The sequence below is a fragment of the Panthera tigris genome, chromosome C1, assembly GCF_018350195.1.
Source record: "Panthera tigris isolate Pti1 chromosome C1, P.tigris_Pti1_mat1.1, whole genome shotgun sequence".
Classification (NCBI taxonomy): Eukaryota; Metazoa; Chordata; class Mammalia; order Carnivora; family Felidae; genus Panthera; species Panthera tigris.
Window position 1 is genome coordinate 124,267,547 of NC_056667.1, and position 13,040 is coordinate 124,280,586.

A 13,040-nucleotide genomic window follows, 5' to 3' on the forward strand; every position below is an offset into this window, starting at 1 on the left:
CAATTTAGGAATTAGAAAAATCAGTGACTCATTAAAAAGGAACAACATCAGAATCATGGGGTCCCAGAAGATGAAGAAAGAGAAAAGGGGTAGTAGGGTTCTGTGAGCAAATCATTGCAGATAACTTTCCTAACCTGGGGAAAGACACAGACATCAAAATCCAGGAAGCATAGAGGACTCCCATAAGATTCAACAAAAAACCGACCATCAACAAGGAATATCATAGTCAAATTCACAAAATACTCAGGCAAGGAAAGAATCATGAAAGCAACAAGGGAAAAAAGTCCTTACCTACAAGGGAAGGCAGGACAGGTTCGCAGCAGACCTATCCAAAGAAATTTGGCAGGCCAGAAAGGAGTGGCAAGATACATGCAATGTGCTGAATCAGAAAAATATGCAGCCAAGAATTCCTTATCCACCAAGGCTGTCATTCAAAATAGAAGGAGAGATTAAAAGTTTCCCAAACAAAACTTAAAGGAGTTCGTGACCACTAAACGAGCCCTCAAGAAATTTTCAGGGGGACTCTCTGAGGGGAGAAAAGATGAAAAAAAGAAAAAAAAAGACCAAAAGCAATAAAGACTAGAAAGCTTTGGCTTTCAACAATGTTGAAACATTGTCATTCAAACAATGTCATTCATACAATGGCTTTGAATGACACACTGGACCAAATGGACTTAACAGATATATTCAGAATATTTCATCCTAAAGCAGCAGAATATACATTCTTCTCCAGTGCACATGGAATGTTGTGCAGAATAGATCACATACTGGGACACAAATCAGCCCTCAACAAGTACAGAAATATCGGATCATACTGTGCATATTTTCAGACCACAATGCTGTGAAACTCGAAATCAACCACAGAAAAAAAATTGGAAAGATGGCAAGTACTTGGAGACTAAAGAACATCCTACTAAAGAATGAATGGGCTAACCAAGAAGTTGAAGAGGAAATTAAAAGGTCCACAGAAGCCAATGAAAATGGTAACACTACAGCCAAAACCTCTGCAAAGCAGCAAAGGTAGTAACACAAGGGAAGTATATAGCAGTCCAGGTCTTTCTAAAGAAGGAAGAAAGGTCTCAGATACACAACCTAACCTTACACCTTAAAGAGCTGGAAAAAGAACAGCAGATAAAACCCAAAACCAGCAGAAGACAAGAAGTGATAAAGATTAGAGCAAAAATCAATGCTATTGAAACTAAACACACACACACACACACACACACACACACACACACACACAACCAAAAACCAAAACAAAAAACAAAAAAACAGTAGAACAGATCAAGGAAACCAGAAGCTGGTTCTTTGAAAGAATTAACAAAATTGATAAACCACTAGCCAGTTTGATCAAAAAGAAAAAGGAAAGGACCCAAATAAATATAATCAAAAATCAAAGTGGAGAGATCACAACCAACACAGCAGAAATAAAACCAATAATAAGAGAATATTATGAGAAATTGTACTCCAATTAAATGGGCAATCTGGAAGAAATGGACAAATCCCTAGAAATATATAAACTACCCAAACTGAAACAGGAAGCAATAGAAAATTTGAACAGACCCATAACCAGTAAGGAAATCAAATTAGTAATCAAAAATCTCCCAAAAACCAAGAGCCCAGGTCCAGATGGCTTTTCTAGGGGGAACTCTACCAGACATTTAAGGAAGAGTTAACACCTATTTTCTTGAAGCTGTCCCAAAAAATAGAAATAGAGGGAAAACTTCCAACCTCTTTCTATGAAGCCAGCATTACCTTGATTCAAAACCAGAGACTCCACTAAAAAGGAGAACTATAGACCAATTTCCCTGATGAACATGGATGCAAAAATCTTCCACAAGATATGAGCCAACCAAATTCAACAATACATTAAAAAATTATTCACCATGACCATGTGGGATTTATGCCTGGGATGCAGGGCTGGTTCAATGTCTACCAAACAATCTATGTGATTCATCACATCAGTAAAAGAAAGGACAAGAACCATATGATCCTCTCAATAGATGCAGAGAAAGCATTTGACAAAATACAGCATCCTTTCTTGATAAAAACCCTCAAGAAAGTAGGAATAGAAGGATAATACCTCGAGATCATAAAAGCCATATACAAAAGACCCAATGCTAATATTCTCCTCAATGGGAGAAAAACTGAGAGCTTTCTACCTAAGGTCAGGAACAAGACAGGGATGTCCACTCTAGCCACTGTTATTCAACATAGTATTGGAAGTCTTAGCCTCAGCAATCAGACAACACAAAGAAATAAAAGGCATCCAAATCGGCCAGGAAGAGGTCAAACTTTCACTCTTTGCAGAAGGCATGAAACTCTATATGGAAAACCCAAAAGATTCCACCAAAAACTGCTAGAATTGATCCATGAATTCAGCAAAGTGGCAGGATATAAAATCAATGCACAGAAATCGGTTGCATTCCTATATGCCAACAATGAAGCAACAGAAAGAGAAATCAAGGAATCGATCCCATTTACAATTGCACCAAAAACCATAAAATACCTAGGAATAAATCTAACCAAAGAGGTGAAAAATCTGTACACTGAAAACTATGGAAAGCTTATGAAAGAAATTGAAGATGACACACAAAGAATGAAAAATATTCCATGCTCCTGGGTAGGAAGAACAAATACTGTTAAAATGTCAATACTACCCAAAGCAATCTACATATTCAATGCAATACCTATCAAAATAACACCAGCATTCTTCACAGAGCTACAATAAACAATCCTAAAATTTGTATGGAACCAGAAAAGACCCCGAATAGCCAAAGCAGTCTTGAAAAAGAAAACCAAAGCAGGAGGCATCACAATCCCCGATTTCAAGTTGTATTACAAAGCTGTAATCATCAACACAGTGTGGTACTGGCACAAGAACAGACAGATCAATGGAATAGAATAGAGAACCCAGAAATGGACCCACAAACATATGGCCAACTAACCTTTGACAAAGCAGGAAAGAATATCCAATGGAGTAAAGACAGTCTTCTCAGCAAGGGTACTGGGTAAATTGGACAGCGACATGCAGAAGAATGAGCCCAGACCACTTTCTCACACCATACGCAAAAAGACACTCAAAATGGATGAAAGACCTAAGTGTAAGATAGGAAGCCATCAAAATCCTCAAGGACAAAGCAGGCAAAAACCTCTTTGACCTTGGCCACAGCAACTTCTTACTCAACATGTCTCCAGAGGCAAGGGAAACAAAAACAAAAATGAACTATTGGGACCTCATCAAAAAAAAAAAAAAAGCTTCCGCATAGCAAAGGAAACAATCAGCAAAACTAAAAGGCAACTGACAGAATGGGAGAAGATATTTGCAAATGACATATCAGATAAAGGGTTAGTATCCAAAATCTATAAAGAACAACTCAAACTCAATACCCCCAAAACAAATAATCCATTGAAGAAATGGGCAAAAACATGAATAGGCACTTCTCCAAGGAAGACATCCAGATGGCCAACCGACACATGAAAAAATGCTCAACATCACTCATCATCAGGGAAATACAAATAAAAACCACAATGAGATATCCCCACGCCCCTGTCAGAATGGCTAACATTAACAACTCAGGCAACAACAGATGTTGGCGAGGATGTGAAGAAAGAGGAACTCTTTGCACTGCTGGTGGGAATGCAAACTGGTGCAGCCACTCTGGAAAACAGTATGGAGGTTCCTCAAAAAATTCAAAAGAGGACTACCCTACAACCCAGCAAGTGTACTACCAGGTATTTATCCAAGGGATACAGGTATGCTGTTTCGAAGGGGCATGTGCACCCCAATGTTTATAGCAGCCCTATTAACAACAGCCAAAGTATGGGAAAAGCCCAAATGTCCATTGATGGATGAATGGATAAAGAAGATGTGGTATGTATGTGTGTGTGTGTGTGTGTGTGTATATATATATATATATATATATATATATATGTGTGTGTGTGTGTGTGTGTGTGTACATATACACACATATACACACATATATATACACACACACACATACTCATACACACGTGTATATATATACACATACATACATACATAAACACACATACACAATGGAATATTTTTTGTCAATCAAAAAGAATGATATCATGCCATTTGCAACTACATGGATGGAACTAGAGAGTATTATGCTAAGGGAAATTAGAGAAAGACAAATATCATAGGACTTCACTCATATGAGGACTTTAAGACACAAAACAGACGAACATAAGGGAAGGGAAGCAAAAATAATATAAAAAAAGGGAGGGGGACAAAAACATAAGAAACTCGTAAATGTGGAGAACAAACAGGGTTACTGGAGGAATTGTGGGAGGGGTGATGTGCTAAATGGGTAAGGGGCATTAAGGAATCTACTCCTGAAATCATTGTTGGACATTATGGTAACTAACTTTTGATGTAAATTTAAAAAACAAATTAAGTAAAAATTAAAAAAAAAAAACAGTAACCCAGTAAATAAAAGATTTCCCCACAGAATATTGTTGAAAACTCCAAGTCAGTCATGAGTCCCCACTAAGTTTTGTAACTAAGTGGCTTTCTTAATTTCCCTAGTTTCTCATAAATACGGACCATGTGCTCTGACACAAATCTGCTCTTGCCCTGCCTCAAAGTTAGCAAAAAGAAAATATTCTCCTATGACTTGGCTTGTTAAAAAGAAAAGAAAGAGGGAAAAAATTCATTTGAGATAAACCAACTATTTCTCATGATGGAAAATCTGCATGATTACTTTGGACATAATGTATTGCATTTATTTCTGGCTGACTTTGCGTAAGTCAGTGACGCTTTTTAAATGACCAAATATTGCACATTTCACACACATACACACACACACACGAACAGCATGAAAGAAAAGTGAATAGGATATAAAATAAATGCAGTAAGAACATAAAAGATTAGTTTTCTTATAAAATGTAAAATAACTGCTTTGGGAACAGTTTTACATTTCATAACTTCACAAGCAAATTTATGTTGGCTTCTAATTTATTAACCATTTTTAGAAATACTATTTTCAATGATAACTCTAAATACAAATGTGATTATGGTTCAGAAAGAGGGAAACATTTTTTTTCTTTTTAGTAAATTAATCATGTTGAAAACTGAAAGGATATCAGTTTTGCAAAAGACAATTCCAACAGACAACATTGTCGATATCCGAACCATCATTTCAGTAAAAGTACAGTCAGTGAGGCTGTATCCTTGACTCAAAATCATGTACCATTTGTGTTGGGAACCCCAGAAACTCTCCTCCAACATGATGATTGTCATCCAGGAGCTATATATATATATATATATATATATATTTTTTTTTTTTTTTAACTGATGAAATGGAATGTTCAAACTATCTTTATCATGACTCCAGGATCTGGCTTTTTAAGTCCAGCTCAGTTCTAAAATGGTCTTAACTCATTTGCCTCAGGTTAGTTATCTTAATTCTGAATACCCAAATAAAAGGGACCTCAAATTAATTCTTTGATCATTAAAGAAAACAGGTCTACAACAATGATACATACCAAACTTTACTAGCTAAGATTGTATGCCTATCTCTTCCAAGTTACTAAAAGATTGATGCTTTCATTAAGCTTAATGGTCAACCTGATATATGATGGGTGGATGGGTGCCTCAGGAAACAACAGTAATTTATGCTTGGAGATTCAGGCTATTTCTTTGTTTTAATCAGCAGTCATTATAAGTATGTTACTGTCTACAGATTTATTCTAGACCTATTTTCTATGTTTTAGGTCATATTTGAGAGAGAGAGACACAGAGCACGAGCGGGGGAGGGGCAGAGAGAGGGAGACACAGAATCTGAAGCAGGCTCCAGGCTCCCAGCTGTCAGCACAGAGCCTGACATGGGGCTCGAAGTCACGAGCAGTGAGATCATGACCTGAGCCGAAGTCAGACGCTTAACCAACTGAGCCACCCAGATGCCCCTAGACCTATTTTAAATTCGCAAATTAATATCAGACTCCAAAAGTATTGATTATTATCTAAGCCTTTATCCGATTCACAAGGTGCATTTACTTTGAACAAAATGTATTTCTATAAAATGCTCTAGTCTTCTATTTTTAGGAGCTACATAGACATAGAAGCAGAGAACCAACAGCTTCTTCATACACAACTTAAGAGCCATCTCTACACCCCTGATGCCAATTGAAAACAACCTTTACATGGCCACTTGATCAACATCCATAAGCTCAGGGCAATGGTTTGGAAATGCCAAATGAAACCAGAGCTCAACAGGTATAAGGAGTCACACCATGACCTATAGTATTTCCATCTACATGTCCAAATGACACTATTAACAGCTGCTTTCCTGTCAATTTCATGATTGCACAACTTGTATGAATGCAAATATAACATACTTTTTAATGCAAAGCTCACTCTAAAATATAAAATCTATGGAGAAAAACCCAAAGTTCTATTTTAAACAATCAGCTGCACCCAAAGAGAGAACGATACTCTCCTAACTATAAATAACTGACTTTCAAAGTCTACGATGGTTTTTCACCAATAGAGCTCAGGCACGTTATCAAGAACACATGGTAAACTCTTACAACAAAGGCAATGACCTTTTCCTGTATATTTTAGGATAAAATAACAGCTATTACCTTGACATTATAAATTCATTGTATAATTCCGACCTCTTAAAAAGGAAACAAACTCTCTTGGTATTCTTAGTGGCTAAATTTTGCCAAGGGAAAAATACATTTAGATAATCATTGAGGATAACAGAAATTGCAGAAGAAAAAAAAAAAGGATATGAGATTCAAATTCAACCTGTAGGTATAATTACTCAGATTCTAAACTTAATCCCATTTCCTGAGATGTGACACCAGCTTTACAGGTACCATTGCTTATAAGATATCAGGCTGAAGTATGGCTTTTCCCCATTCATCTTGGGGACAGTGTGGTAGATGAAAGAATGTGGGCTTTGGGGCCCATGAGAACGAAGTTATCAAAATGATAGCACTTACTAATACTGTGATTTCAGAAACATGACCTACTCTCTTTTGAGCCTCAGATTGTAGATTTTTGAAATGAGAGTAATCATACTTACTCACCTGGAGGTTATGAAGTGCATGCTAAGGATGTAATTCCAGTGCCAGCCAGGAACTTGGAGTACAGAGGTAGAAGGAAGATGCAAACCTATACAAATAAACAGAGTTATAACTTGGGGTAAGGGCAAACTGGGATTAGCACTGGGTGAGCAAATAATGGCACAAGGGCATACAGAAAAAAAAACAAACAAACAAACCCATGTGGGTAGTGACTAGGTACTACAGACACAAACCTGTCATGAAATGGATTTGCCCCCAAAATCCATACGCTGAAGTCCTAACTACCCCCATGTGACTGTACTTGGATACCAGATCTTGAAAGGTAAAGTGGAGGTTGAATGAGCTCATTTGGGGGGAGGAACCCTAATCTGATAACTGGTGTCCTATAAGAAGAGAGTGGGCACCTACACACACAGAAGGAAGACCACGTGAAGACGGTGGGAAGGAGGTCGTCCACCAGTCATGGAGAGAGGAGACCCACCCTAACCACACCTTGATCTAAAGTGTGAGAAATGAGAAAATAAATAAATCAATTTCTGTTGCTTAAGCCACCCAGTCTGTGGTACTTTGTGATGGCAGACCCAGCAAACTGATATGAAATCCCAACACTTACTCATGCAGCGAATGGTATTTGAGCTTTTGCAGGAGTTAGGCACTGTTCTAGGGCCCTAAGGAAACAGCCCTAAACAAAGCTAGTTTGGTCTTTGAACCCCATGGAGCCGACATTCTGGCAGGGACTGCAGCAGGCGACAGACAGCAAGCAAGTAAGAAAAACATGATGCCAAGGACCGGGAAGAAAAAGAAGGCGGGGAAGGCAGATCCAGTGTTTGGGTCGGAGAAGGAGCAGTTTTCAGTTTTAGATAGAGAGCTAGCAGAGACCCCACCGAGCAGGTGACGTCAGAGCAAAGATATGACAGAAATGAGGGAGTGTGTCATGTGGGTATGTGGGAGGACATTCCGGACAGAGAGAGGCAAAGCAAGTGCAAAGACCTGAAGCAGGAATATGTGCCTGACATGCTCAGGGAGCAGGGAGGGGCCGGTGTGGCCAGTAAACGAGGGGAGGGGAGGAGGAGATGCCTTCAGGGAGGGGGCAGAGGCTGGGGAGAGTAGCACCTGTGTGGTGTGTAATTGGAGTCAGGCGTCTGGAGACAGGAAAACCTGGGGGCAGAGCATAAAGACCTGGAGGCCCCAGCTGCTGGTAGATAGAAGCCTGAGGCTGGCTGAGATCACCCCAGAGTAAGGACAGGTGGAAAGCTGATGGGAAGTGGGAAGAAGATGAGGACAAACCAACACAGACACTGGTGAGCAGCGGCCCGGGCAGCGGGAGGAGGATGGAAGTAATTTTTACAGAAAGGGAGTAATTACGTGTGTCTGTAAAATGGTGCCACGTAGTCCACAAACTGGGGGTTGACACTTCACTGTGAGCTTCAGCAATGTGAGTGTCGTTCATTAATGAGATGAGAACTAGGGACAAGTGGGAGAGGAAGCCCACTCAGACTCAGCTGACAGAGGTAAGGTCTGCAGGCGCCGACACGTGCAATGCTAGGACTCAGGAAGACAAAACAGGTGGTGGTGAATGGGAAGTGATTGCTCCCCGTGGGCTGGGAGAAACAGCCGCAGGTGCACAGGATGGCCGGGTCCGAGGAAACCCCAGGTGTGCAGGAGAGAGTGAAGCGGTGCAGGAGCCGCGTTAGCAAGATGGCTTCCTCCCTTAGGAACACTGCTCAACTGTGGCAACGGGGCACCAGCCAGAGCCGTGGGGACAGACATAGCAAGGTGGGTGGCTGTGAGGTTGCTGGGACTGTGTGTGACTGGGAAACACCGTGAAGATGCCCTATGTTTTCTCTGCCTCTAGAACGGGATCACGGCCAGGATTTCGAAAGTGATGCACATGAGAAACAGAGCATCAAGCCCTCCACAGGGACCCCAGTGTTGTCTTCTTACAGCAGACATTCCCACCTCCTTCCTGCCCCCATCACCTCCGTGGTGTCTGGCAAGCCCTCATCTGCTCTCCATTTCTAAGATTTTGTTGCCTCGAGAATATTTTACAAGTGGAATCGAAAAGCACGTGACCTTTTTAGGATTCGCTTTTTCCCCTCTGGGCATAATTCTCTGGAGATTCGGTCCTGCTGCAGTGCCTATCAACAGTGCGTGCCCTGGCACTGCTCACCGGTGAGCACCCCACTGCACGGGGCTGGCATGGTTTGGCTGCCTCCCTATGGAAGGACACATTGTACTAGGCTGGACAATGGCCCTCCAAGAAATCAAGTCCTAATACCTGGAATCTAACTCCCATCAATGGGATCTAGTTAAGGATCTTGAGGACTGGGTTGTCTGAGTGAGCCCTAGATGGAATCACGAGCATCCTTAGAGAGGCAAAGGGAGACTTGACAAAAGAGGAGGGACTGTGTCCCTGGAGACAGACTGGGGTGATGTGGACACAAGCCAAGGGAGGTTGGTGGCTGCTGGGAACTACCAGAGGGAAGGGATACACTGTCCCCAGAGCCCTGGGGTCTCCAGAGGAAGTACAGCCCTGCTGACACCTTAGTCTCAGTGAAGCGAATTTCAGGTTCCTGGCCTCCAGAACTGTGAGAGAACACTATTTCGTTCTCATAAGCCACCAAGTTTGTGGTATAAGAGCAAGCAGGTGTGTGCACAACAGGTCCCCACTCCCATCTCCCTCGGACCTTGGAATCTTCCTTCCCTGGGAAAGTCAGGGAAGCTCTGGCATTTCAACCTAGTTGACTTCAGGCAGCCATTGAGTCATTATTATGACCATTCCCAGTTCTCAAGGCAACACATTAAATTACATTTCCTGCGGGAGGAACTGTGTATCTATGTCTGGCCTATCGTACATCACCCTCTTTGGTTTAATACTCTTTGAATCCACTCCCATACTCGCTCCCCAGTCTCCTACCAGTGTGAAGTGGTAACTCCCCTGCATGGGCACCTGATCCCGTGTGGACCTGATTCTGTACCTCTGTTTGGAGTACACTGGCATCCGGTTATTTTCCAGGAAGTAAACACGGATACTAGACATGGAGACTGAAGATCACTGCTCTCTGTCACGACAGTATTGTCTTAGGTGAAGCCATCAAAACCTTTTCTCTAGGGGTCCTGGGGGTGGGGTAAGACTATTTCCCTTGGACAGGGGCGGGGGGAGCTACTTCTCTTGGCAACAAAACACATGATACTCCCCTCATGAGGCCATACGTTTTCTGATGTTTCACCCTTGCTTTCAACCTCTCCTATTTCCTGTGTATACCCCAGACACCCAAAACTGACCCTGGACAGTCTCTGTAACTGTCCCCCATGGCCACAGTGAGGACTCCACTTGCGATCCTCCAGCATGCTGTCCTCCATCACTCTGAACCAGCACTAATGGTAATGTGAACAAATATGAAGTCACCTCCTGCCACCAATGACCAGTATCCACTTCTGCCAAGAAGAAAGCTACTTGTATGTCCCCCAGAGAGAAGAGCAGTCCAGTCCCAGAGTCCCAGTTCCAGGTGGTTTTCTGTGGCCACTCGCAGTACAAATTACCATTTGTGCAGGACTGCAACAGGAGACAGACCGCACACCCAAAAGCAGTGAGTGAAGAGTGCTGCAAGGGTAAGGGAACCTCCAACAGACGGCGGGGAGGGCAAAGCGGCCATGCTTACCAAAGGCAAGATGTTTCCACTAAAAAGAAAGTGCAAGGAAAAGTGGTTCCTGATCCTGTGAGATTTATCAGGAGATGAGGGTCATGTGGGGAGATGTGATACAGAAGAACACGACTACAGAAGCCCCCCCGTTATCCATGGTGATACTTCTGGAGACTCCAGGTGGATCCCTGAAACCACAGACAGTACAAATACTATAGTGGCCATGAAGGGGTGCTGGTGGCACACCCCCACAACGCCAATGAAGGGGTGCAAGTCGCTGATGAAGGGGGGCAAGCGGCACATCCGCAAATCTACGATGAAGGGTTGCAAGATGCCCATGCATGTTTGCAGGCGGCACACCCCACAATGGCAATGAAAGGGTACAGGACGCCGATGCAAAGGTGCAGGTGGTTCACCCCTCCATGGCCTATGAAGGGGTGCTGGCGGCACACCCCTACATGGACCAAGAAGGGGTGCTGGTAGCACACCCCTACATGGAAAGGGTGCAGGCGGCTCACCCCTACCTGGCCCATGAAGAGGCACGGGCAGCTCACTCCTACATGGCCCAGGAAAGGGTGCTGGCGGCACACCTCTACATGGCGCTGGCAGCACACCTGAAATGGCCCATGAAGGGGCACAGGTGACGCACCCATACATGGACCATGAAGAGGCGCAGGCGGCTCACCCCTACATGGACCAAGAAGGGGTGCTAGTAGCACACCCCTACATGGAGAGTGTGCAGGCGACTCACCCCTACCTGGCCCATGAAGAGGTGCGGGCAGCTTACTCCTAAATGGCCCAGGAAAGGGTGCTGGCGGCACACCTGAAATGGCCCATGAAGGGGCACAGGTGACGCACCCATACATGGACCATGAAGAGGCGCAGGCGGCTCACCCCTACATGGACCAAGAAGGGGTGCAGGCATGATGCCCCTACATAGCTGAAGAAGGGGTGCAGGCATGACATACCTACATGGCCAATGAAGGGGCACAGAAGGGGTGCAAGCGTGACACCCCTCCATCGCCAATGTAGGTGTATCAAGGCTGACCTAGAAGGGTGAAAAATATGATTTGCGTTCTGTAGGAGGCTGTTAGGGATGCGGCCATGAGCATTCACAGTAGGGCTCAGGCATTGGTATATGATCTTAAGATCTGAATACCAAAAAATAGACAACCAACTCCTACCTTATGACCGGGTGAATTTCACAATACAAGCAATAATGCTAATATGTGCAACAAGTATTTGTCCTTGCATAAGCTTCTATCAGAGCAGATGACCACAGATAGTTAACAATAAGATAAAAATAACCTAACTGTAAAATCAATATCAAACCAATTGTTGACCCAACACATATAGGCAATCAAGGAAAGATTAAAAGTAAAAGGAACTCAGCAAACAGAAGCCCTGCCTGTTTACCAGTAACATCACGTCTAGCATTTCTAGTATTAGAGGCCCTGCCTGCCCAGGGACATTCATGAAACGGCAGTGGTATCCTGATCGTGCAAAGGTAGCATAATCACTTGTTCCCTAAATAGTGACTCATACGAATGGCCACACGAGGGTTTTACTGTCTCTTCCAATGGGTGAAATGGACCTTCCTGTGAAGATGCGGGAATAGGACAAGAAGACAAGACCCTATGGAGCTGATTTAAAATGTTCTTAGCTTCATTTTTTTGAGAGAGAGAGAGAGAGAGAGAGAGAGAGAGAAAGAACACAAGTGGGGAAGGGGCAGAGAGGGAGACACAGTATCTGAAGCAGGCTCCAGGTTCAAAGCCATCAGCACAGAGGCCCCCAGGGTTCGAACCCACAACCTGTGAAACCATGAGCTGAGCCAAAGTGGGACGCTTAACCCACTGAGACACCCAGGCACCACAAAAAATGTCTGACTTAAAAAGAAACATCACCATTACATCCCCATTGAAGCGGCGCAGATGGGGCACATGAGTGACCTCCTCCCGCGCAGAGGTGGGGCAGAGCACATGAGTGACACCCCTCCCTCGCGAAGGCGATGGTGCAACGGTGACCCCCCCCCCTCGCCGGGGGGGGGGGGGTGGTGGTGGGCATGCGTGAAATCCTACATTGCGGGGGTGGGGGGGTGGGGGGGTGGGAGGCGGAGGGGACGGGGAGGGGGAGGCGGAGGCGGGTGGGGCGCATGCATGAACCCCCTCCTGGGCCTAGGGTGGGTGGGGCGCTTGCGTAAAACCCTCGGCGCCAAAGGCGGGGGCAGGACACTTGCGTTAACCATCTCCCTGAGGGGTTGCAAGTATGACCTAACCCTTACCCTAACCACTTGCTGTAATCTTTTATTTTTTTTTATTATTTATTTATTTATTT

General features: G+C 43.7%; 1 long non-coding RNA gene across 1 annotated transcript in view; it reads right to left on the reverse strand.

Annotated features, from left to right (window-relative positions):
* LOC122241313 overlaps positions 1-13,040 on the reverse strand; it is a 40,336-nt gene that overhangs the window by 26,048 nt on the left and 1,248 nt on the right. The window contains exon 2 of the long non-coding RNA XR_006221379.1: positions 7,066-7,150. This is a non-coding gene — a long non-coding RNA (uncharacterized LOC122241313). The remainder of the gene's footprint in view (positions 1-7,065; positions 7,151-13,040) is intronic.